This window comes from Oncorhynchus mykiss, chromosome 27 (assembly GCF_013265735.2).
Source record: "Oncorhynchus mykiss isolate Arlee chromosome 27, USDA_OmykA_1.1, whole genome shotgun sequence".
In the NCBI taxonomy this organism is placed as follows: domain Eukaryota; kingdom Metazoa; phylum Chordata; class Actinopteri; order Salmoniformes; family Salmonidae; genus Oncorhynchus; species Oncorhynchus mykiss.
In genome coordinates, this window is record NC_048591.1 from 3,974,177 (window position 1) to 4,000,162 (window position 25,986).

Sequence of the window (25,986 nt, forward strand, 5' to 3'; positions counted from 1 at the left end):
AGCGCGCTGTCGCCGCGGTAACAAATGTCTCCCTGTTCTTTCCTCTCCGACAGCTCATGTATAATAAATGCGGGTGGTGTGTTATGGACAATGTAATGTAATTAAAACTAGATGACATTTTTTTTTTTAAGTGGTCACATACAGGCTCACCCAGTGATTGATGCGGTAATGAACAACTTGACTCAATTCCTCGCTTTGTCTTTTTGTTGTGGCGGAGATGAGAAATCGCAGATTAGCTTTGGGCCACTTGGTGCTGTTAAGTCTTGCCCTCACACCCAGGAGTGCAGCAGTCAAAAGGGTTCCTCTGAAATGCACTGCCATTAGCAACTCTCTTTTGTTTTGGGCTGGGGATGGATTTATGGAGGGTGGGGGGTGGTATCGGGGTACCATTGTGACAATTAGGAGAAAGGAGGTTAGGGACAGATATATGGGGGAGGAGGGGCAACAGGCTGGCAGAGAGAGAGAGGAGAGATTTAATTGAGTTTCTCTGCCAAGGCGGCTAGTGGTAATTTTAGAGATGGTGTAGATTTACACTGTGATGCTGCTGGCTACATTAGGGGCTGAAGTCTGTCGATAAGCCTCTCTCACTGTCTCCCTGTCTCTCGCTTCTTTTTCTCTCAATTCAATTTAAGAGCTTTATTGGCATGGGAAACATATGTTTACGTTGACAAAGCAAGTTAAATAGATAATAAACAAAAGTGAAATCAACAATTAAAAAAAATGAAGAGTAAACATGACGGCAGCCTTTCTCAATAGCAAGGCTATGCTCGCTGAGTCTGTACATAGTCAAAGCTTCCCTTAAGTTTGAGTCAGTCACAGTGGTCACGTATTCTGCCACTGTGTACTCTCTGTCTCTCTATTTCTCTCTCACACACATGCACACACACAAACCGAAAGGCCTGCCATGGTCAGCGTATGGGTTGTCAGGAGAGAGGGGGGCAGTGCGGGGGAGGAGAGGGAAGGGGGAACTGTTTGCTTTCTCTTTATCTTTTGATTTCCTCTGCAACAATTTTGAAATGTGCCAAAAATGCATCTATTATTTACTGCCAATTTGCTCTTTTTAAACCGACTACCTCCCCTTCCCCCTTCCTCCTCTCTCCATTCTGTGGATGCTGCTACACTGATCATAATAATACATACATGTTTTATTAATTATTCCTTGGTAATTAGCACACCGTTTCCCTCTATGTAGTTTGTAGGGTTATTAGCAAGTCAAAGTTCAGGAAACGTCAGGGCAACACACACACACACACACACACACATACACACACATACATACATACATACATACATACATATCATCAGCCTGTCTGTCTATGTAAGGTTAACAATTAAGCCAATTCCTTTTCTGTGTGTATGTTCTTATTCTCTTTTGATTAAGCAAAGCCCGTTTTTGATGCAATCAAGACCAATTTTGATCATGTAGCCTATGAATGCATCCCAAATGGCACCCTTATCCCTTTATAGTGCACTACTTTTGTCCAGGGCCCATAGGGAAAGCCGTAGGGATCCAATCAAAAGTAGTGCACTTTAAAGGGAATAGGGTGCCATTTTGGGACAGAAGCTGCATTCTTCTGCGCATCCCAGTAAGATGGATAGTGAACTGGGAGCGGCACTGGGTGAACTGGATCAAATTCGACACTCTCATTGACCATACAAGAATTCTTCACTTTGTGGACAGATTTTGAAATGCAGGGTGTTTTCGAACTTGTACTTGCCTTTCTTGTGCTCTTGTCTTATTTGCACTGATTTTGCTGCTTTATGGAGGAAAGTTCTTACTTGTGACTGCGATATGTGGTTGTCTCACATAGCTGTCTTAAATCGATTGCACTGAAGTCGCTCTGGAAAGTAGCGTCTGCTAAATGATTCAAATGTGGCCTAAATGTAAAATATGTTTGCTGTACCTTCACTGTAATGTTCACAAACAGATGGCATCAGGGGAAAGGAACTATTTAATGGAAGTCAAGTAGCCAAATTTAGGTTAGCTGTAACCAACATTATCTTGTACACCAATTACTATACCTTCAGAATACACACACGGACGGACGGGACGGGACAGATGGGACGACCGACCGATCGGACCGGGACAGGCGGACGGACGGACGGGACGGACCGACCGGGACAGGCAGACGGACCGACGGACGGACAGGGCGGACCGACCGGGACAGGCGGACGGACGGGACGGACCGACGGGTTTCATAATGGTATTGTCATCCGGCTCTGAAAGAGGAAGACAGGCCTCTTTAGAAATGCTTCTCCCTTTGAAACACCAAACACCCCTTGATAAACAGCAATTATAAAGGTTATTCCCGGGATGGAGAGAGGCTTAGGGGAATGCAGTGAGGTGTGTGTTGTCTGTGTGACTCTCTCTCGCTCTGTGTGTGTGTGTGTGGCTTTTGTGCGGACCATTGTTTATTTAAGGAGTCGTAGCTCACACTTTATTTAACGAGGAGGAAATGTGTTCTTGTGTTGCAGAGACAGCGCCAGCATCAAAGCAGCATGAGAACATCTGGTACGTTCTCATTCCTCCTCCCTCACCACTATCCCGTTCACCATCTTTGATATCTGCATCCCAAATGAACATGCGTCAGAATGGGCTTTGAATACGTCACTCGCGCAGGACCTCTGGTTGATTTTTCATATCACTTGGGCACTTACTATTTCATTTACTCTTCCCCCTCTCTGATTTTCCCTGGCTCTGAGACATTGCCCCCCCATCCCCATCCTCTCTGTCTTTGTTCTGTCTCCTTTAGTCTTTTTGTTATGTTTTCAATTACTTTTTGATGTGGGAATGAAATGTGTGCACGAGGAGAGAGAGGCTGCAGATTCTTGCGCCCTCTGACGTGGTGATGACTTGATGAGGCACATTTACAAAAGTTTAGACACTTACTCATTTCAGGGTTTTTCTTTATTTTTTACTATTTTCTACATTGTAGAATAATAGTGAAGACATCAACACTATGAAATAACACAAATGGAGTCATGTAGTAACCAAAAAAGTGTTAAACAAATACAAATATATTTTATATTTCAGATGATTCAAAGTAGCCACCCTTTGCCTTGATGACAGCTTTGCACATTATTGGCATTCTCTCAACCACCATCATGAGGTAGTCACCTGGAATGCATTTCAATTAACAGGTGTGTGTTTTTAAAAGTTAATTTGTGGAATTTCTTTCCTTCTTAATGCGTTTGAACCAATCAGTTATGTTGTGACTAGGTAGGGGTGGTATACAGAATTTTTGGTAGAAGACCAAGTCCATATTATGGCAAGAACAGCTCAAATAAGCAAAGAGAAAGGACAGTCCATTATTACTTTAAGACATGAGGGTCAGTATATCCTGACATTTTCAATAACTTTGAAAGTTTTTTCAAGTGCAGTTGCAAAAACCATCAATCGGGGTGGCAGTTAGGCTTGTTGTTAGAGCATTGGGCCAGTAACCGAATGGTTGCTGGATCGAACCCCCGAGCTGACAAGGTAAAAATCTGTTGTTCTGCCCCTGAACAAGGCAGTTAACCCACTGTTCCCCGGTAGGCCGTCATTGTAAATTTGAATTTGTTCTTAACCTCTTGAACCTCTGGGGGCAGTATTTCATTTTTGGATGAAAAACGTTCCCGTTTTAAACAAGATATTTTGTCACGAAAAGATGCTTGACTATGCATATAATTGACAGCTTTGGAAAGAAAACACTCTGACGTTTCCAAAACTGCAAAGATATTGTCTGTGAGTGCCACAGAACTAATGCTACAGGCGAAACCAAGATGAAATTTCATACAGGAAGTGAACCAGATTTCAAATGCGCTGTGTTCCAATGTCTCCTTATATGGCTGTGAATGCGCAAGGAATGAGCCTACACTTTCTGTCGTTTCCCCAAGGTGTTTGCAGCATTGTGACGTATTCGTAGGCATATCATTGGAAAATTGACCATAAGAGACTACATTTACCAGGTGTCCTCCGTCGAAACTATTGCGTAATCTCCAGGTGCGTGCATTTTTGCATTTTGAACAGAGGAGAAACAAAACTGCCACGAGTGATTTATCATCGAATAGATATGTGAAAAACACCTTGAGGATTGATTCTAAACAACGTTTGCCATGTTTCTGTCGATATTATGGAGTTAATTTGGAAAAAGGTTCGCGTTGTAATGACTGAATTTTCAGGTTTTTTTCTTAGCCAAACGTGATGAACAAAACGGAGCGATTTTTCCTACACAAATAATATTTTTTGGAAAAACTGAACATTTGCTATCTAACTGAGAGGCTATAATTACGCTCCCGGATACGGGATTGCTCGTCGCAACAGGTTAACTGACTTTCCTAGTTAAATGAAGGTTAAATAAAAAATAGTACAAAAAATTGTTATGATGAAACTGGCTCTCATGAGGACCGCCACAGGAAAGGAAGACCCAGAGTTACCTCTGCTGCAGAAGTTCATTAGAGTTACCAGCCTCAGAAATTGCAGCCCAAATAAATGTTTCACAGAGTTCAAGTAACAGACACATCTCAACATCAACTGTTCAGAGGAGACTGGGTGAATCAGGCTTTCATAGTCGAATTGCTGCAAAAACACCACTACTAAAGGACACCAATAAGAAGAAGAGACTGGCTTGAGCCAAGAAACACGAGCAAGGGACATTAGACCAGGGTGAAATCTGTCCTTTGGTCTGACAGGTACAAATTTGAGATTTTTGGTTCCGTCTTTGTGAGACGGATTATCTCCGCGTGTGTGGTTCCCACCGTGAAGCATGGAGGAGGTGTGATGGTGTTTGGGTGCTTTGCTGGGGGTGCTTTGATGATTTATTTAGAATTCAAGGCACACTTAATCAGCATGGCTACCACAGCATTCTGCAGCGATATGCCATCCCATCTAGTTGGCGCTTAGTGGGACTATCATTTTTTTTCCAACAGGACAATGACCCAACACCCCTCCAGGGTGTGTAAGGGCTATTTGACCAAGAAGGAGAGTGATGGAGTGATGCATCAGATGACCTGGCCTCCACAATCACCCGACCTCAACCCAATTGAGATGGTTTGGGATGAGTTGGACCGCAGAGTGAAAGAAAAGCAGCCAACAAGTGCTTAGCATGTGTGGGAACTCCTTCAAGACTGTTGGAAAAACATTCCTCATGAAGCTGGTTGAGAGAATGCCAAGAGTGTGCAAAGTTGTCATTAAAGGCAAAGGGTAGCTGCTTTGAAGAATCTAAAATATATTTTAGTTTTGATTAACACTTTTTTGGTTACTACATTATTCCATATAATATAATATTTCATCGTTTTGATGTCTTCATTATTATTCTACAATGTAGAAAATATAAAAATAAAGAAAAACCCTGGAATTAATCACATTTTTGACTGGTACTGTAGCTCGGCTCTCTCTCTCTCACACACACACACACATATGAAGTCTATATTCGAGGCCGCTCCGGCACATCACTTGGGCCCCCTGTAAAAGACCCCAGGGACGGTTCTGAAAATGTTATGTCCAACATCTCCCAGATTCTTCTGTTCTCTCTGTAATACCGGGGTCAGAGTGCCATGCAACAAAGTGAAAAGATTTTCCTCTCCTCCTTTTTGGGTGGGAACGAAGAGCAGATTCCAGGTGCCTTTTTTTCCCTCGCTTTTCCTTAGGCTAAAGGGATGAATAATAGAGAGAGGTCAAAGGGGGTGATGACACTCTTGATGTAGAGCCAGTTCAGAGTCACCTCCCTTAGCCTAGCGTAGCCATGCTCCCTGCATACTAAACCACTGCTCTGCTCCTTTTAGGGAACCATATGAAACGTTAATGTTTTTGTTCTCAACGACACCCTGGACCACAAAGTTAGATTTTCTGATTTACAGGTGATCTTGGGAAGCAAACAACCTTTAGCAGCATTGTGAATTACACCAAATTAAGCTGTGCTATTTCACATATTCCCTTATTATTATTATTTTTTTTTAAATGGTTTATGAGATAGGACAGTGAAGAGGAGACAGGAAAGGTAGAAGCATTTGGAGTCCGAAGGGAAGTGGGTCGGATTCGAATCCACTTACCTCTGTCCTCATGGTCCTCCCAACCAGATGAGGATAACCGGCTCACTTGAGAGAGAAGGAAGGAGGGAGAGATCTTTGAGACAGAGAGGGAGTGGGATGGAGGGAAGGAAGGAATAAGAGAGAAAGAGGGAGTGGGAGAAGAAAACAGGAAGCAAGAGAGATGGAGATGGCGCAAGAAAGCAGTTGGCAACACCCTGATACCATGTAACAGAGTGTAGACTAGAGAGGGTGGTGGAGTAAAAACTTCAACAAGAGTTTGTTGACTTCATCGGTAATGCCCTCTGTCCTCCGTCACCCGCCTCTGCCTCCTACCCTCTGACGTGAGAAGTTATGAGTCCCGCTCCTCTGACTGAACGGGAGGAGTAGCTGAGAGAAGGACGTGCGGGTGGGTGGGTGGGTGGGGAGGGTGCAGGCAGGGAGAAAGTAATTGATTTACTACTCTATCAAAGGACTGTGTGAATTATTCAAAAGAAGATTACATGCATAAACAGCAGGAATCAATATGGCTGTGTCCCAAATGGCACCTTATTCCCTTTATAGTGCACTGCTTTTGACCAGGGATTCCCTATGGGCCCTAGTCAAAAGCAGTGCAAAGCAGGGCATTATAATGGGAATAGGGTCAATTGGGGATGCAGCCTCTGTGTTGGCACTTTTGCATTTAGGTAAACAGGAGGTAGCTAGCTATATATTCCTAATGTAAAGACGAGGTCTCTGGTTGGCTTGGCTGGAAAGAACTCTGCTTATATGGCTGGATGGGGCTGCATTGACTTCACTGGTCTCTCTGTTTTCAAGAGGCAACGCTACGTCACGCATGTGCACACACGAAGGCATACGTATACACACATGCACACCCGCATGCACGCACGATACACACCAACTGTATCTTTTATCTTAGGCTAGACCACCAGAGTGGCTGCCCATACGAAGGCATTACTTTGAAGAGCTCTAACGGCTTATTGACCACAATGGGACCACAATGGGACCACAATGGGACCACAGTAGGAGCACAGTGGGACGTCAGTCCAGCCCCAGACGCTGGAGGATAATCTGGCTTTAGAGGTGTAGGGGGGGGGGCATGTCTTTGAGCAGTCGGTCAGTCAGACGCCCTCTTGACCCTGACCCAGAGGTCAGAGGCCATGATGCACTGGATCTAACCCCCAAGAGAACAGGGATGTATTTGGGTGTGGGATGGGGTGTGTGTGTTTGGAGTTGACCATACAAAAAGTTTGTGTGTGAACAAATTACAGCAATGCTACAGTGTTTGTGTTTACTTTTTAAATCCAATAAAATCAAATTTTATTTGTCACATACACATGGTTAGATGTTAATGCGAGTGTAGCGAAATGCTTGTGCTTCAAGTTCTGACAGTGCAGTAATATCTAACAATAATATCTAACAGTAATATCAAACAAGTCATCTAACAATTCCCCAACAACTACCTAATACACACAAATCTAAAAGGGTGAATGGGAATATGTACATGTAAGTATATGGATGAGCGGCATAGGCAAGGTGCAATAGATGGTATAAAATACTGTATATACATGAGTAATGTACGATATGTAAACATGATTAAAGTGCCATTATTTTAGAGGGCATTGTATAAAGTGACTAGTGATCCCTTTATTAAAGTGGACAGTGATTGGGTCTCAATGTAGGCAGCAGCCTCTGAGCTAGTGATGGCTGTTTACCAGTCTGATGGCCTTGAGATAGAAGCTGTTTTTCAGTCTCCCGGCTCCAGCTTTGATGCACCTGTACTGACCTCGCCTTCTGGATGATAGCGGTGTGAACAGGCAGTGGCTCGGGTGGTTGATGTCCTTGATGATCTTTTTGGCCTTTCTGTGACATCGGGTGCTGTAGGTGTCCTGGAGGGCAGATAGTTTGCTCCCTGTGATGCGTTGTGCAGACCGCACCACCCTCTGGAGAGCCTTGCGGTTGAGGGCGGTGCAGTTGCCATACCAGGCTGTGATACAGCCCGACAGAATGCTTTCGATTGTGCATCTGTAAAAGTGTGCTCCCTCTGCTGTTTCCTGAAGTCCACGATCATCTCCTTTGTTTTGTTGACATTGAGTTAGAGGTTGTTTTCCTAATTCCAGAGCCTGGTTTTTAAGGCACTAAACATCACACACACACACACACGTGTGCTCCGTTTGTATGTGTACAGCTGTATTTCACTCCCATTTCCTGAGGGATATTTGAATATGTGAATATTGAATGTGTGTGGCTTATTTATGTTGGGTGTTTATGCACATCAGTAATTTGCGCTCCAGTCGTCAGGAAACCTGGGGTGTGTGGAAGTATCTGATTACGATTCGGGACAGAGGGCCGTGAATAAAATCCTGTCCCCCTGGTGAGGGGGTGGGCGTTTGGTGTTGTACCCCCCCCCCCCCCCCCTTTAGCACCCCCCTGTAAATGTACCCCCATAAACAACAATTTATCACCCTCTCAAGATGTATCACTGGTAAGAGAAGACCAGATACAGTCAGGTCCAAAATTATTGGCACCCTTGATATAGATTACCAAAAAAGACTATATAAAATAAATCATACAAATAGTGAGCCAAATTGTATGCAAAAAAAATAAAATAGGAACATTTGATTATTTTATACGAATACAATTGCTGAGAGAAAAATATTTTGTTTAACACGTAATACAATCAATTCTCTAAAAGGTATGTGTCAAATGCTAGAAGATAGCCATAGACATCCAGTCACTGCACGCAGAAACATCAAAATGGTATCCACATGTTCATCTGACTCTGGGGAAGTAGATAAAGGGCCTTTTTGACAAAATCCCAAAGTATGCCTTTAAACTCTTGTTTCTTCAGCTCTTTATTTTCTTCTGGGCTATGTATGGAGGCTCCACTCTGATCAGGCCCTATGAGAGACTTTAGATGGTACACCAAACCAACCACAATCTTCTTCTAAACACTGCCAAAAACACATCCAGGTCTGGCAAGGGCTGGGGCTAGAGGACCACTATAGGAAGCCATATTTTGAATGTGTGTAGTCCTTGTTCGCTTGCTTTAGAGCAGGGATGGGCAACTCCAGTCCTCTGGGACCTGATTGGTGTCACACTTTTGACCCAGCCCAAGCTAACACACCTGACTCCAATAATCAACTAATCATGATCTTCAGTTTAGAATGACATTAGTTTAATCAGCTGTGTTTTGCTAGGGACGGGGAATAGGTGTGAGACCACTCTGGCCCCTGAGGCCTGGAGTTTCCCATCCCTGCTTTAGAGTGAATCTGAAGAGACTCTCCACAATGAAAGAAAAGATGAACGTACGTCCGTTTTAATGCCAACAGTCATCAGTTGTTTTTTTTATGTGCGAAGTGACAGGAAGTTGTATACGGAGTGGTAATAAGCTGCAACGCACATGCATTAACTTTTTCCTTCAGTTACAAGGACTTTTGCCTTTTGATATAAACCATTTCCCCCTCTGATCTAAGGACTTTTCCCCTTCTGGTCATTGACTTTCCCCCTCTGTTCTAGGGAATTTAGCACTCTGTTACAAGGACTTTCCCCCTCTGTTCTAGGGAATTTAGCACTCTGTTACAAGGACTTTTCCCCTCTGGTCATAGGACTTTCCCCCTCTGTTCTAGGGAATTTAGCACTCTGTTACAAGGACTTTCCCCCTCTGTTCTAGGGAATTTAGCACTCTGTTACAAGGACTTTTCCCCTCTGGTCATAGGACTTTCCCCCTCTGTTCTAGGGAATTTAGCACTCTGTTACAAGGACTTTTCCCCTCTGGTCTAAGCACCTTTCAATTTACAAGTGTTTTTTTGGGGGGTCATTTGTACCCCCTTTTTGTCCCCAATTTCGTGATTACGATCTTGTGTCATCGCTACAACTCCCCAACAGGCTCGGTAGGCGAAGGTCGAGTCATGCGTCCTCCAAAGTATGACCCGCCAAGCCATGCTTCTTAACATGTTGGAGGAAACACCTTTCAACTGACGAGCCTGCAGGCAACCGTCCCGCCTGCAGGAGTCACTAGAGCGCGACAGGTTCAGTTCCAGTACCATATTTAGAATGTGCAGAGATACTGGATCGATAGAGGTAGATATGTATTGGGGAGAGGTGACTAGCCATCAGGATTCAGTGTGTTCGGAAAGTATTCAGACCCCTCCACTTTTTACACATTTTGTTACATTACAGCCTTATTCTAAAATGGATTAAATTGTTATTTTTTTCCCCTCACCCAATCTACACAGAATACCCTACCATGACAAAGCAAATACAGGTGATTAGACATTTTTGCAAATAAAAAATAAAAAACTGAAATATCACATTTCGATAAGTATTCAGACCCTTTACGCAGTGCTTTTTAATTTTTTTTTATAATATTTTTTTATTTTACCCCTCTTTCTCCCCAATTTTGTGATATCCAATTGGTAGTTAAAGTCTTGTCCCATCGTTGCAACTCCCCTACAGACTCGGGAGAGGTGAAGGTCGAGAGCCATGCGTCCTCCGAAACACAATAGCCTGGGATTGTACCTGGGTCTGTAGTGACGCCTTAAGCACTGCAATGCAGTCGGGAGACCATCAGTACTTTGTTGAAGCGCCCTTGGCAGAGATTACAGCCTTGTCTTCTTGGGTATGACGCTACAACCTTGGCACACCTGTATTTGGGGAGTTTCTCCCATGATTCTCTCTGCAGATCCTCTCTAACTCTGTCAGGTTGGATGGGGATCGTCACTGCACAGCTATTTTCATGTCTCTCCAGAGATGTTAGATCGAGTTCAAGTCCATGCTCTGGCTGGGCCACTCAAGGACATTCAGAGACTTGTCCTGAAGCAACTCCGCCGTTGTCTTGGCTGTGTGCTTAGGTTGTTGTCCTGTTAGAAGTTGAACCTTTCCCCCAGTCTGTGGTCCTGAGCGCTCTGGAGCAGGCTTTCATCAAAGATCTGTCTGTACTTTGCTCCGTTCATCTTTCCCTCTCCTGACTAGTGTCCCAGTCCCTGCTGCTGAAAAACATCCCGACAGCATGATGCTGCCACCACCATGCTTCAACGTAAGGATGGAATTGGCCAGGTGATGAGCAGTGCCTGGTGTCCACCAGACATGACGTATGGTATTCAGGCCAGAGAGTTCAATCTTCGTTTCATCAGACCAGAGAATCATGTTAAGAGTCCTTTAGGTGCCTTTTGGCAAACTCCCAGCGGTCTGTCATGTGCCTTTTACTGAGAAGTGGCTTCCGTCTGGGCACTCTACCATAACGGCCTGATTGGTGGAGTGCTGCAGAGATGGTTATCCTACTGGAAGGTTCTCCCATCTCCACAGAGGAACTCTGGGGCTCTTTCAGACTGACCTTCGGGTTCTTGTTCAATTCTGCTGACCAAGGCCCTTCTCCCCCGATTGCTCAGTTTGGCTGCGCGGCCAGCTCTAGGAAGAGTCTTGGTGGTGCAAAACTTCTTCAATTTAAGAATGATGGGGGCCGCCGTGTTTTTGGGGACGTTCAATTCTGCAGAAATGTTTTGGTACCCTTTCTCAGATCTGTGCCTCGACACACGCCTGTCTCAGAGCTCTACGGACGATTCCTTTGACCTCATTGCTTGGTTTTTGCTGTGACATGCACTGTCAACTGTGGGACTTTATATCGACAGGTGTGCGCCTTTCCAAATCATGTCCAATCAGTTTAATTTACCACAGATGGACTCCAATCAAGTTGTAGAAACATCTGAAGGATGATCAATGGAAACTGGATGCACCTGAGTACAATTTCCAGTGTCATACCAAAGGGTCTGAATACTTATGTAAAGAAGGTATGTGTTGTTTTTTTTGCCCCCCCAAAAAAACTAAAAACCTGTTTTCGCTTTGTCAGTATTAGGGTATTGTGTGTCGATTGATTAGGAAAATGTTTTATTTAATCCATTTTAGAATAAGGCTTAAACGTAACAAATTGTGGAAAAAGTGAAGTGGTCTCAATACTTTCCGAATGTACTTTACTGTATATGATAAACAGAGTAGCAGCAGTGTACATTGTTTTTGAGTGGGTGTGTGTGGAGTTGGTATAGATGTATGTGCATATTATGTGTGTGTAAGCAAATAATGTTTGTATGTGTGTTGGAGAATGTGTTGGTAGTGTGTAGGGCCCTGTGTGCATAGAGACAGTGCCACAGTGCTAAGAGTAAAATACTCAGATAGTCAGAGTAGCCATTTTGTTAGCTATATAGTTAGCTATTTAGCAGTCTAATGGGGATAGAAGCTGTTCAGGAGCCTGTTGGTGTCAGACCTGATGCACCCGTACCGCTTGCCGTGCAGAAGCAGAGGGCACAGTCTATGGCTTGCTTGAGTGGTTGGAGTCTTTAATGATTTTCCTGGCGTTCCTTTCAAACTGCCTGATATAGATGTCCTGGGTGGCAGGTAGCTCGGCCCCAGTGATGTACTGGGCTGTCCGCACCACCCTCTATTGCCATACTATGCAGTGATGCAGCCAGTCTATATGCTCTCAGTGGTACAGCTGTAGAAGTTTTTGAGGATTTGAGGGCCCATGCCAAACCTTTTCAACCTCCTGAGTCCACGATCAGGTCCTTGGTCGTACTAATGAAATCCCAAAGGCCCAGGGCAATGAAAGGGACATATTTTCTTTCTTCTGTTCTTTTTTTTGCCTATAACCCCACACTAGTATTGCATTTATCTAAGTTCAATAGTAAAGCTCTTTTGGGTGACCTGACCAAATCGACATAGATGTGTCATTCTTATTGAAAGCAAGTCTAAGAACCGGTAGATCTGTTCTGTGTGCGCTATTTCTATGCTTCCCATTCTTAAATTTGGTTTTTGCGTCTTTTACTTTCGGGTTTGTACACCAGCTGAAAACAGCAGAAAATACAATATTTTAGGTGATTGAAAATATATTTCACAGCGGTTTAGATGGTACAATAATTCTCTACACTATTACATTGCTTGTTTAGTCACATAAAGTAACATTTGATTTACAGTGCCTTGCGAAAGTATTCGGCCCCCTTGAACTGTGCGACCTTTTGCCACATTTCAGGCTTCAAACATAAAGATATAAAACTGTATTTTTTTGTGAAGAATCAACAACAAGTGGGACACAATCATGAAGTGGAACGACATTTATTGGATATTTCAAACTTTTTTAACAAATCAAAAACTGAAAAATTGGGCGTGCAAAATTATTCAGCCCCTTTACTTTCAGTGCAGCAAACTCTCTCCAGAAGTTCAGTGAGGATCTCTGAATGATCCAATGTTGACCTAAATGACTAATGATGATAAATACAATCCACCTGTGTGTAATCAAGTCTCCGTATAAATGCACCTGCACTGTGATAGTCTCAGAGGTCCGTCAAAAGCGCAGAGAGCATCATGAAGAACAAGGAACACACCAGGCAGGTCCGAGATACTGTTGTGAAGAAGTTTAAAGCCGGATTTGGATACAAAAAGATTTTCCAAGCTTTAAACATCCCAAGGAGCACTGTGCAAGCGATAATATTGAAATGGAAGGAGTATCAGACCACTGCAAATCTACCAAGACCTGGCCGTCCCTGTAAACTTTCAGCTCATACAAGGAGAATACTGATCAGAGATGCAGCCAAGAGGCCCATGATCACTCTGGATGAACTGCAGAGATCTATAGCTGAGGTGGGAGACTCTGTCCATAGGACAACAATCAGTTGTATATTGCACAAATCTGGCCTTTATGGAAGAGTGGCAAGAAGAAAGCCATTTCTTAAAGATATCCATAAAAAGTGTTGTTTAAAGTTTGCCACAAGCCACCTGGGAGACACACCAAACATGTGGAAGAAGGTGCTCTGGTCAGATGAAACCAAAATTGAACTTTTTGGCAACAATGCAAAACGTTATGTTTGGCGTAAAAGCAACACAGCTGAACACACCATCCCCACTGTCAAACATGGTGGTGGCAGCATCATGGTTTGGGCCTGCTTTTCTTCAGCAGGGACAGGGAAGATGGTTAAAATTGATGGGAAGATGGATGGAGCCAAATACAGGACCATTCTGGAAGAAAACCTGATGGAGTCTGCAAAAGACCTGAGACTGGGATGGAGATTTGTCTTCCAACAAGACAATGATCCAAAACATAAAGCAAAATCTACAATGGAATGGTTCAAAAATAAACATATCCAGGTGTTAGAATGGCCAAGTCAAAGTCCAGACCTGAATCCAATCGAGAATCTGTGGAAAGAACTGAAAACTGCTGTTCACAAATGCTCTCCATCCAACCTCACTGAGCTCGAGCTGTTTTGCAAGGAGGAATGGGAAAAAATGTCAGTCTCTCGATGTGCAAAACTGATAGACATACCCGAAGCGACTTACAGCTGTAATCGCAGCAAAAGGTGTCGCTACAAAGTATTAACTTAAGGGGGCTGAATAATTTTGCACGCCCAATTTTTCAGTTTTTGATTTGTTAAAAAAGTTTGAAATATCCAATAAATGTCGTTCCACTTCATGATTGTGTCCCACTTGTTGTTGATTCTTCACAAAAAAATACAGTTTTATATCTTTATGTTTGAAGCCTGAAATGTGGCAAAAGGTCGCAAAGTTCAAGGGGGCCAAATATTTTCGCAAGGCACTGTAGCAGTGCAGATGGCACTCTTTTGCTAATTGCAGAGATATATTAACTTGTTATGGCTGCAATCCCACTAACGGGATCAGTGTCATCAACAACCGCTGAATAGCATAGCGCTACATTCAATAAATATTACTAAAATTATTTATATTCATGAAATCACAAGTGCAATATAGGAAAACACAGCTTAGCCTTTTGTTAATCCACCTGTCGTCTCAGATTTTGAAATTATGCTTTACAGCGAAAGCAATCCAAGCGTTTTGTGTAAGTTTATCGATCGCACGACAAAACATTAAGAATATCTGAGAATACGATAGACTTTGTGGTGCAGCCCAAAAATCTGTATACCCAAAATCCAGAAGTTGTGAGTTCAAATCCCAGGTGGGGTCATATTGAAAAGTCAGTACTAAGTGATCATGTCAAATGTAATTTTATTTATTTATTTATTTTACCTTTATTTAACCAGGTAGGCTATTTGAGAACAAGTTCTCATTTGCAACTGCGACCTGGCCAAGATAAAGCGTAGCAATTCGACACATACAACAACACAGAGTTACACATGGAATAAACAAAACATACAATCAATAATACAGTAGAACAAAAGAAAACAAAAAGTCTATATACAGTGAGTGCAAATGAGGTAAGTTAAGGAAATAAATAGGCCATGGTGGCGAAGTAATTACAATATAGCAATTAAACACTGGAATGGTAGATCGGCAGAAGATGAATGTGCAGGTAGAGATACTGGGGTGCAAAGGAGCAAAATAAATAAATAAATACCAGTATGGGGATGAGGTAGGTAGATAGATGGGCTGTTTACAGATAGGCTAAGTACAGGTGCAGTGATCTGTAATCTGCTCTGACAGCTGGTGCTTAAAGCTAGTGAAGGAGATGTGAGTCTCCAGCTTCAGAGATTTTTGCAATTCGTTCCATTCATGGGCAGCAGAGAACTGGGAGGAAAGACGACCAAAAGAGGATTTGGGGTGACCAGTGAGATATACCTGCTGGAGCGCGTGCTACGAGTGGGTGCTGCTATGGTGACCAGTGAGCTGAGATAAGGCAGGGCTTTACCTAGCAGAGACTTGTAGATAACCTGTAGCCAGTGGGTTTGGCGACGAGTATGAAGCGATCATATTGTGAAGTAATCATATTGTCATTGATGATCACAATTTTAACTAAACACCGTATTGTACCACTTACATTAAAATACCATTTCATTACTTCACTTAAAATGGTTTGGGACACCTGGGACCAACACATGGCGGCCTGATGACTGGTAAAATGAATATCCTGAGAACGTGTTAGAAAACGTCCTGACGTTGTCCTCATTGATGTCCTGGTAACTTACAGGGAAGTAGACAAAGGTCCCCCAGAGAACTGCCCTTTGGACCATCACGAAAATTTCTAAGGAATAGTAAAATGAAAGTCCTGAGATTTTTCTCAAGAGGTCCTGACATGATCCTCAGTGATGTCCTGGAAACCTACAGGGAACTAGAAAGAAGGTCCCAGAAACTTCCCCTTGTGGTCATTGAATTGTCCTATGGATAACGTCCTATCAGAACCAAATCGGAACCTTTTTGTAACGGTCCTCAATGGACATCATAGTACCTTATTATAACATTATTCCGCGACCAAAACCGGGACCTGTACTGAACATCCTCTTATGGTCCCGAGGTTAACGTCATGTTTTAATGTTCTTAGAACACTCTCATAACGTCAGTGAGAACATCTTGCCGAAACCCTCAAAGGAACCTAATGGCAATGTCGCCTAATGTCCTTAGGACATCCCCTGTTTGCTGGGTAGTGATCCTTTGCTTTGGCTTTGTAACACATTTTATGATGCAAAATGACTCCTGTAACAACATTGTATTGCAATTTCTCATTCCACTTTCGCATGTAATTGAAAGCTATTGGGTATGTTATAAATATGAGTACAATATTATTTATAGAGTAATTACAGTGTTGCTACACAGGTGTAAGAGCAACTTAATGTCTAGTGTTCCTGAGTATGTCATGATATTTATTTTCCTGTTGGGTAAAACGATAGCAGCATGTAAGGGATGAGGATGATGGAGATGATGAAGAGGAGTAGGCAATGGGATAGTGGCCTGACAGATCCGGGCCTTTTATCAATTTAGGTTTGCTCCCCTCCCGCGTCCTCTCCTCCGTCCTCTCTCGCCACCTTTTGAAAAAGGTTCTCAGTTAATCTAGGAGAGTCGGCAAGGAGGGTGAACGTGGATGGAAATGCGCTTGCTTGAAATGAGACGGTCCTCCTCCACTCATGCCGTCGTTAGTCAAATGACGTTTTACAGGGGTGGATCCCATAATGAATGTGTGAAGTGCTCAAAACGAATGAAGTTAGTTGTGCAAGACATTTTATAGGTAAAACTAGTATATTGTTTTTAATATAAATGCCCCCCCCGTGTTTTATCAGAACTCTTCCGCGGTAGGATGCACTTGTGCCTCCTCGCGAAAAGGAGGCTATCGCGGAGGGGAGAACGTCTTCAGTTTGCCTACTAACGAGTTGACACACTCCTTGACCACTTACCGGCTTCCTGGTCACAGAGGAGAGAGTACGGAGGACAGACTTTTGCCGAAATGAAAACCCCCTATCCACACTGTCATATATCCAATGGGCAGTCCCCCCCCCCCTCTCTCCTATTCCCTCTCTTTTTTTTGCAGGTAATTTGATTGTGGTGGATAAAGAGGCTGGAAACAGCTCGGGGGAGAGAGAGAGAGAGAGAGAGAGAGAGCGAGCGACTCGGCAGATAAGAGGGGGAGAGAAATGGCACGATAATCTGCAAACAGATTTCCATGCTTATTACACTAATGATTGCATCATATTTGATATGTCTGGGGGAGAGGGGGGGGGGGGGGATCCTATCATCTCCACTGCGCTGCTAAACGATGGAGTAATTTCACTGACCCCTGATCGGGGGCCGGCCCACACGTAATTGCATGTCATTCTGACTGGGGAAATGGCTGCCATGAAACCAAAGTATTCACCCACCCCACCTCCCTCCCCTCTGCCCCCTTTTTCTATTCACCCACCCCACCTCCCTCCCCTCTGCCCCCTTTTTTCTATTTGTCTGTCTTCCACTCGCTCCGGCGTGCCGCTAGCTCGAGGACACCGCCGTGAAAAAAAAAAAAGCTAACAAAAGAAATATTGCATTAATTTCCAAATGATGATATTACATTTAGCGTGGAGGCATCATATATCAAAACGTGAGAACTACTCTCTTACTGTACGCGCTTCATCTTAATGGTATCGGTGGATGTCAAGGGCATGGAGGAAATTAAATCGGAAAGTGCAGATAGACCAAAGAAGATATTATCTCTTGATGATTGCAGTTTTGATAGGTATTCCAGTGAATTTCATTTTCTCTGGATGGGGAGAAGATGAGTTAGCCCGCACATTTGCTCATTTTTCTTCTACATGATTTATTTGAGTTGAGTATAAAACTTTCCCCCACCTCCTTTATCGGAGGACACACACACACACACACACACACACACACACACACACACACACACACACACACATACATACACACACACACACACACACACACACACACACATACATACAAACACAAACAAACAAACAAAAAAAGCTCTCAGGGTGGTAAATTAATGTTGTTGTGTTCCATCTTGGCCCAAGCACTGTGTGTGTGCGCCTGCGTCCATGCACACACAAGATGAGGCCAGCGTGGCGGGGAGGCCGAGGGGGTGTCGGCATCAGTGGGAAGGATTCCAGGGAGATGGAGGGTGTCATTACTCAGTCTTGTTTACATTCTAAATACGTAATGAAATCTTGTTCCTAATAATGAAAGGAATAAAAGTTTTGGAAATTGTAAAAGTGGTGAAGTTTGAGAAATGAGCCGGGGTCTGTGAAATAACATTTGGGGGCAGGAAACGACATTATTATGCAGTGCTCATGCCTGCTAGAGACATGAAGATGAACAGCTCCCGGCCCATAAAATGCTGTTAGCGCCAGCCTGAAGTAGGGCACATGGTAAAAGAGACTCTGGTTCCATATTGCGATTATATATAAAAGTATATCCACATACAACATTATTTTTTATATAAGATGAGAGACTCGACGGGGGTGCAGAGGGGTGCGGAGGCTCGACCGCTGATAGGCAGGGGTTTGTTTTCATATTTATAAAGTATATAAACATATTGCCAAGGAACCCCATCTCTGCCCTGATCTTATAGACCTCAATATTAAAAACAGGAATATTACATTTTCAAGGGGTGCTGTTTTAGTTTTTTTTCTTGTTCTTCTTTTGGGCACAGGGCGGCTGGCCGGGTTTCGGAGGAACAAATGAAAACATAAAGATTTTTAAAAAAATGACAACTTAAAAAAATCGAATGAGATGAATAAATAAACAAACAAATAAAAATCAAGCAAGGGGTCATTGTGGTTAGAGGGGATTTGGCATCGGTTCTTTACGAATACAACCATTTGTCCTTTGTCCTATATAGACTGAGTCATTGTTATCATTTAGATGGTTCCTGACACCCAAATGGTACCATGCTCCTTATATAGTGCCCTACTCTCGATTAGAGACATACGGCCCTGGTCAAAAGTAGTGCACTAGGGAATAGGGTGCTATTTGGGATGCAAACCTATGGATCTCCTTCATTTGTTCCCTGTTTTGTTTGTCTCAATTGTCTCCGTTCATGTTGTCTGTTGTGCAGCAGCATATTTGTCACTCAATCAGAGCTATTCATTGTGTTCACGCTGAGTGTATCAAATGTGATCCTCTTTGTTAGTTGGAGCTAGTTTATAAGTATTTAAATATTGGGAGTGGGTTTGATGTTTTGGGAGTATATCTTTTATGTTCTTCTTTTTGTATGTGAATGGGTGTCTTAGTTAATCAACTGTTACATCCTAACTGTAGACTACGTGAATTTGTGGTTATGTGTCAAACATACTCACAATATTTAAATACTTAAAAACCAGGCAAAAATAATACATTGATACACGCATCAGGAATACAACAATAGGTCTGATTGATTCACAAATAGGCAACTGCACAACAGAAGAGAAGGAAGAAAATGGAGAGAAACAAAACAGGAGATAAATGCAGGACGCCCGAGTGGGTATATAATGTGCAGGTATGTTCTAGTGATTGTGTACGCGTGGGCTTGTTGTGTGTGTGTTATGTAGTCCGGTATTAGATTATGTGTCATCATCAGGTGATTTGGAGGTGCTAGTGTGGTTGAGATAAAGTGGTCGTCTCTTCTTTTCTTCTCTTCCTCTCTCCTCTCCTCTCTTCTCGGGCCTGTCGGAGGGAAGGTGGGGTGTGATAGGTTATGACTTCTGCTGACTCCAGTACTCAACTAATCAAGACCAGCCCCCCCCCCCCCCCGGCCCTCTCTCCCTCTCTCACTCCACTCTTTCCCCTGCCAAGTGGAATGGCTGGAATTAAATATCGTCTAATAAAAAGGACTGACAGAGGGAGACAGAATAGGTGGTGTGGCAGACTGGACTGGCGGTGGAGGTGTCCCTCTGTTACAGGAGGGGGAGAACGAGAGAGGGAGCGCGAGAGAGAGAGAGTCTAACCTTGATGGCTGAGTGGATAGGGAAGAGAGGCAAGACAGTTTGTGGTAACCCAGCTGTTTAAGTTTGCCTGGCTAGTGCAATGGAACCACTGAAATAGTCCCAAAAGTCTAAAAACAGACTGGCCAAAGATAAAGATGGTCCTGATGTATACACTGAGTGATCAAAACATTATGAACACCTGCTCTTTCCATAACCTATACTGACCTGGTGAGTCCAGGTGAAAGCTATGATCCCTTATTGATGTCACTTGTTGAATCCACTTTAATAAATGTAGATGAAGGGGAGGAGACAGGTTAAAGAAGGATTTTTAAGCCTTGAGACAATTGAGACATGGATTGTGTGTGTGTGCGCCATTGAGGGTGAAAGGGGGAGACGAGAGATTGAAGTGCCTTTGAACGGGGTGTGGTTAGTAGGTGCCAGGTGCACCGTTTTGAGTGTGCCACGAACTCCAACGCTACAGGGTTTTTCACGCTCAACATTTTCCCGTCTGTATCAAGAATGCTCCACCACCCAAAGGACATCTAGCCAACTTGGCACAACTGTGGGAAGTATTGGAGTCAACATGGACCAGCATCCCTGTGGAATTCTTTCGACACCTTGTAGAGTCCATGGCATATGGTTTAAATATTGTGAATGCTCATCAAACCATTCAGTGACCACTCATGCCCTGTGGATGGGGGCATTGCCATCCTATGGTGACATAGCCATGGTAGCTAAAATAATGGCCTGCCCGGCATTTTTATACATGACCCTAAGCATGATGGGATGCTAATTTGCTTAATTAACTCAGGAACCACACCTGTGTGGAAGCACCTGCTTTCATTATACTGGTACTCAAGTGTTTCCATTATTTAGGCAGTTACCTGTACATACAGTAAAATATAAAAGTGGAAGAATAATATTATAGTATAATAATATTCGTATTTGGATTATGTCTTTCGAGTAAACTGTGTGAACTGAAGACCTAACAATCTAGTGACCTTAAAAGGTTGAGGTGTTCGCACAAGACTCATGCCAAGACGCATGCCAAGACACTAGGCAGGTAGCCTAGTGGTTAAGAGCATTGGGCCAGTAACCGAAAGGTCACTGGTTCAAATCCCCAAGCCAACTAAGTGAACAATCTGTTGATGTGCCCTTGACCAAGGCACTTAACCACTCTGGATAAGAGCGTCTGCTAACTGACTAAAATGTAAATGTAAGGTCATGCCATGAGTCCCAAATGGCACCCATGATCAAAAGTAGTGCACTACATAGGACATAGGGTGCCAGTTGAGATTCTACCTGGTAGTTTTTGGCCGTCTGGTCGATTTGCCATGAGACTGGATAATTGTCTATGGGTGAGAGGAACCGAGAGATAAATAGGAGAGGGATAGAAGAAGAGAAAGGAGTGTTGTTGGTAGAAATGCATGGAGAGGGGAAGGATAGGGTGGAAGAGAGAGGGGTGGGATAGAGATAGAGGAATGGGATAGAGTGATAGAGCGAGGGGTGGGATTGAAAAAGAGTGAGGGGAGGTAGTGGGAATTTAGGGAGGGATAAAGGAGCTTGCACTGTCTGTCTACGGTCAGCCAGATGATCCGGTGAGACCGTGGAGAGAAATCCCCATTGCTGTGACTAAGAGAGGGCCTCACGCCAGACAGACGTAGAGAGGGAGGGAGAGAGAGAGACAACTTTGGGGCGAGAGGTGCAAACCTGATGGCACGTGAGCTCGATGATGAGTGTGTGTGTAATTGGCTTAGGCTGCCGAGCGGATCAGTGTCCTCTGTGTGTGGAGATAATGGACTAGAGGGAGGGAGGCTGGAGGAGCAGCAGAGAGAGAGAGGCCTCTACCAGGTCCTCATTTAGGCCCCGACACCTGACGTACACAGACGCAAGTACACACACACCATCCTCCGCCCTGCCCTCACACCAACACGCTATCTATAGGCTTTATTTGACGTTGAAGACACATTTTTGTTGTTGTTCAACATGCAGTAGCTGTCTAAAGTGGTTGTTAGCTGTACCTCGAGCCCTAAAGTAACGAAAACCTGAACTAAGTCTAAATGACCCCTATACATCTGATCCAGGTGTTCACATGACAAGGGGTGGGGGAAAAAGTGTTGTGTTTCTATATAGCATTCTATTGATGTGTTTAATGTGGTGATTATCTATATGTGGGGGGTTTTGTGTTTGTGTGTTAGTGAGTGTGTGAGTGTGTGAGTGAGTGACGGAGTGAGTGTGTGTGTGTGTGTGTGAGCGTGCGTGCGTGCGTGTGTGTGTGTGTGTGTGAGAGTGCGTGCGTGCGTGCGTGCGTGCGAGTGTGCGCGTGTGTGTTTCAGACGAGAGTCAACAGAGCAGCACACAGGGGGCAGAGCATCTGCAGCACCACCATATAAAAAAAAGCACTTTTCTCTCTCTGAAAAGCGACGCACTCAAGGGGTATGAAAGAAAACATGAAATAAAAGGCACCAGCAACAAGTCTTTCGAGAGACGGAAAACAGCACATTTAAGTGGGATGAGAGATAAAGAGTCATGATAGCTCTGTCCTGTAGTGTGTGTGTGCGTGCGTGTGAATGTGAACGTCAGCAGACCTGTGGGTGCGTGTGTGTGCTTACGTATGCATAGGTGTGTGTGTGTGCGTGTGAGTGTTCGCCTACTGATTTGACAGCTGTATCGGGAGGAGGGCTGAGCAGCGTTTTGACATGCCTCAAAAGGCCCGGGTGTAATTCCAATATCTCTGCTATTAGATTTGAGGAGTCTTAATTGTCAAGGAAGAATGATAGTCATCGGGGTGGAAGCGTTATACAGCCCGGGCCGCCGCTTCAGATTGCGATTGCTCTCTAGGAAGCAAGGCGCACGCACACACACACTGTAGGATTAGAGGAGAAATTAAATGCTAATGGGATGAAATTTGAATGTGGTGCCTGAGAGTATCATTTAGATGGCGAGGGAGGCGCGGGCCCCACCGCTGACAGCCCGCCTCATCCCGCATAAATTTGATTTATCAAACTGTAAACTTGTCACTTCGTAAAAACGTCACTTTTCGTGGCAGCCGGGAAAATATAATGACCCCCTTTAATGTAAAAGTGTCACTCGGCTGTGTCTTAGATGACAAACACGTCAACCTCGCCTTTCTTTCCGTCTAACCTCCCCCACCGCTTGATATAAAGACACATCATATTCCCCACCTTTTAAAAAACATGGGTTTGTCGCCGAGTGGGTCTTTGAGAGTGGCGGGGTGCAGGGTTTTGTTCCCGTTGGTGGAGGTGACAGTGCGGATCAAACTCCGTAGGACTGGGGACTGTCAGACAGCTGTAATTATCAATCAGACTGGGAGAGAGGACTGAGTGACAGGAGAACACCCAGGGCCCTCACACACATACAAGGGTGCGCACAGACACGCATACCCAGAGTCACACCTCCCACCACACACACAAGGGCTGTGACGATACCAGTGTTGCAACAACAACAAACAAGTTGTTCAGGGCAAAACAACGAAGCAGACCAAACTCTTTGGTCCTTTAAAAACCTACTGTATGTAAAATAGTGTGCGCTATATAGCTTGGGAAATAAATGTGACTTTGGATGGCACCATAACGTTTGTTTTCCTAAAGAAGTTAAATTCGCTTTGTGTTTTGTTTCCTTGCCACGATACTGAAACAAGTATCACGTTAGCCTGGTCGAGGCCCCCCTCTCACCATCCAGTGCAACAGTGATTACAATAACACTCCGTCTTGATGTATAACAAACAGTCGGCAGAAACATCACAGAGCTTAAGTGGTCCCGGATAATAGTGGCGCATTGCAATCATCTTAGTTACAGTTTATTATGAAATGTACCCCCCCCCCCCCCCCTAATTACATTTGCAGTTGCTTACACTGCCCCCCAGGCTTCTGCCATATAACACCATGTGTGTTTACACATGGGGGAGAAAAGAAAAGAGAAATGATATGAAGAAAAGCCCGGCCCCTGTTTGTTTCGTAACGTGACAAATGGCGAGCGTTATATAACGGTTAAATAAACATGTCAAATGACGAAAATGGTGCCCGTGCCAAGAAAGCCCATGGCTCGGCACCGCGCGGCAACTATTCCAGTCGAGCTCCAATCAAAGTGGCTCGATGGCCAGGAGAACAGAGATACTGACAGAGAGAGAGTGGGAGAGAGAAAGAGAGACAGCGGGGGAAAGAGAGAGGGAGAGAGAGAGCGAATGAGAGAGCTATACTGACCAAGACACAAAGTAGGCCTAAACAACGCACACAACCAGACATGCCTATAAACACAAACCGACATATCAAGCCAACATTCTACTACACAGCCAATGGAATCCAATAGTTTCATACAATACACATTTTTATTTTTAATGTGAAGGGACTGTCTAAAACCAAATGGCCTTGTATCAAAACGACCAGCTCAAATAATCAAAGAGAAAAGACAGTCCATCGTTACTTTAACACATGAAGGACAGTCAATCTGGAACATTTCAAGAACTTTGAATGTTTCTTCCAGTGCAGTCGCAAAAACAAATCAAGCGCTATGATGAAACTGGCTCTCACGAGGACCGCCGCAGGAAAGGAAAACCCAGAGTCACCTCTGCTGCAGAGGATGTGTTCATTAGAGTTACCAGCCTCAGAAATTGCAGCCCAAATAAATGATTCACAGAGTTCAAGTAACAGACATGTCAACATCAACTGTTCAGAGGAGACTGTGTGAATCAGACCTTCATGATCAAATTGCTGCAAAAAAAACACTACTAAAAGACACCAATAAGAAGAAGAGACTTGTTTGGGCCAAGAAACACGAGCAATGGACATCAGACCAGTGGAAATCTGTCATTTTGTCTGATGAATCCAAATTTGACATTTTTGGTTCCAACCGCCGTGTCTTTGTGAGACACAGAGTAGGTGAACGGATGACCTCTGCATGTGTGGTTCCCACCGTGAAGCATGGAGGAGGAGGTGTGATGGTGCTTTGCTGGTGACACTGTCTGTGATTTATTTAGAATTCAAGGCACACTTAACCAGCATGGCTATCACAGCATTCTGCAGCGGTACGCCATTCCATCTGGTTTGAGCTTAGTGGGACTGTCATTTGTTTTTCAACATGACAATGACCCAACACACCTCCAGGCTGTGTAAGGTATATTTGAGAGGAGAGTGATGGAGTGCTGCATCAGATGACCTGGCCTCCACAATCACCCGACCTCAACCCAATTGAGATGGTTTGGGATGAGTTGGACCGCAGAGTGAAGGAAAAGCAGCCAACAAGTGCTCAGCATATGTGGGAACTGCTTCAAGACTGCTGGAAAAGACTTCCTCATGAAGCTGGTTGAGAGAATGCCATTCGTTTAACACTTTTTTGGTTACTTCATGACTCCATATGTGTTTTTTCATAGTTTTGATGATTTTTGGTTCCACTGTGTCCACTGTCTGGCTTGGATAAAGCACAAACCACAGGCTCTTCTGTGTCTGTATTCCACACAAACAGACAGCCAATGAAAGAGAGTGAACGAGAGAGAGAGAGAGAGAGTGTGAGAGTGTGAGAGAACGAGAGAATGAACGAGAACAGATGAGAGAGAGCGATTCATTCTGCGTAATTCATTAACAATAAAAAAAAAAGGTTTAATTGTCCTCCCCAGAGGCAGCGCTCGCTTTGCCTCCCAAACTTCCAAACTTCCAACTGGGTCCCAGCGATGCCCACTGCATCTGAAGTGGATTTGCCCTTCAATTAGACTCTCTCCAATCAAACGGTAATAAAACAAACAGTAGAAAGAAATCACAGGAAAAAAGGGAGGAAAAAAAGAGGTAGAGTAGCCTGGTTTGTGAATGTGTGTGTGCATTACCCCCCCCAAGAGAAAAAG

The 25,986-nt window shown here is 43.9% G+C and overlaps 1 protein-coding gene and 1 long non-coding RNA gene across 2 annotated transcripts in view; both read left to right on the forward strand.

Annotated features, from left to right (window-relative positions):
* Positions 1-2,094, forward strand: part of LOC118936606 — an 84,185-nt gene extending 82,091 nt beyond the window's left edge. Inside the window, exon 5 of the long non-coding RNA XR_005039944.1 lies at positions 2,029-2,094. This is a non-coding gene — a long non-coding RNA (uncharacterized LOC118936606). The remainder of the gene's footprint in view (positions 1-2,028) is intronic.
* Positions 2,095-2,475: 381 nt separating this feature from the next.
* The window catches only part of LOC110507358 (myeloid leukemia factor 1), a 148,330-nt gene continuing 124,819 nt past the window's right edge, over positions 2,476-25,986 (forward strand). The window contains exon 1 of the mRNA XM_036964664.1: positions 2,476-2,512. The gene's annotated coding sequence lies outside the window, so the exon portion shown is untranslated. The remainder of the gene's footprint in view (positions 2,513-25,986) is intronic.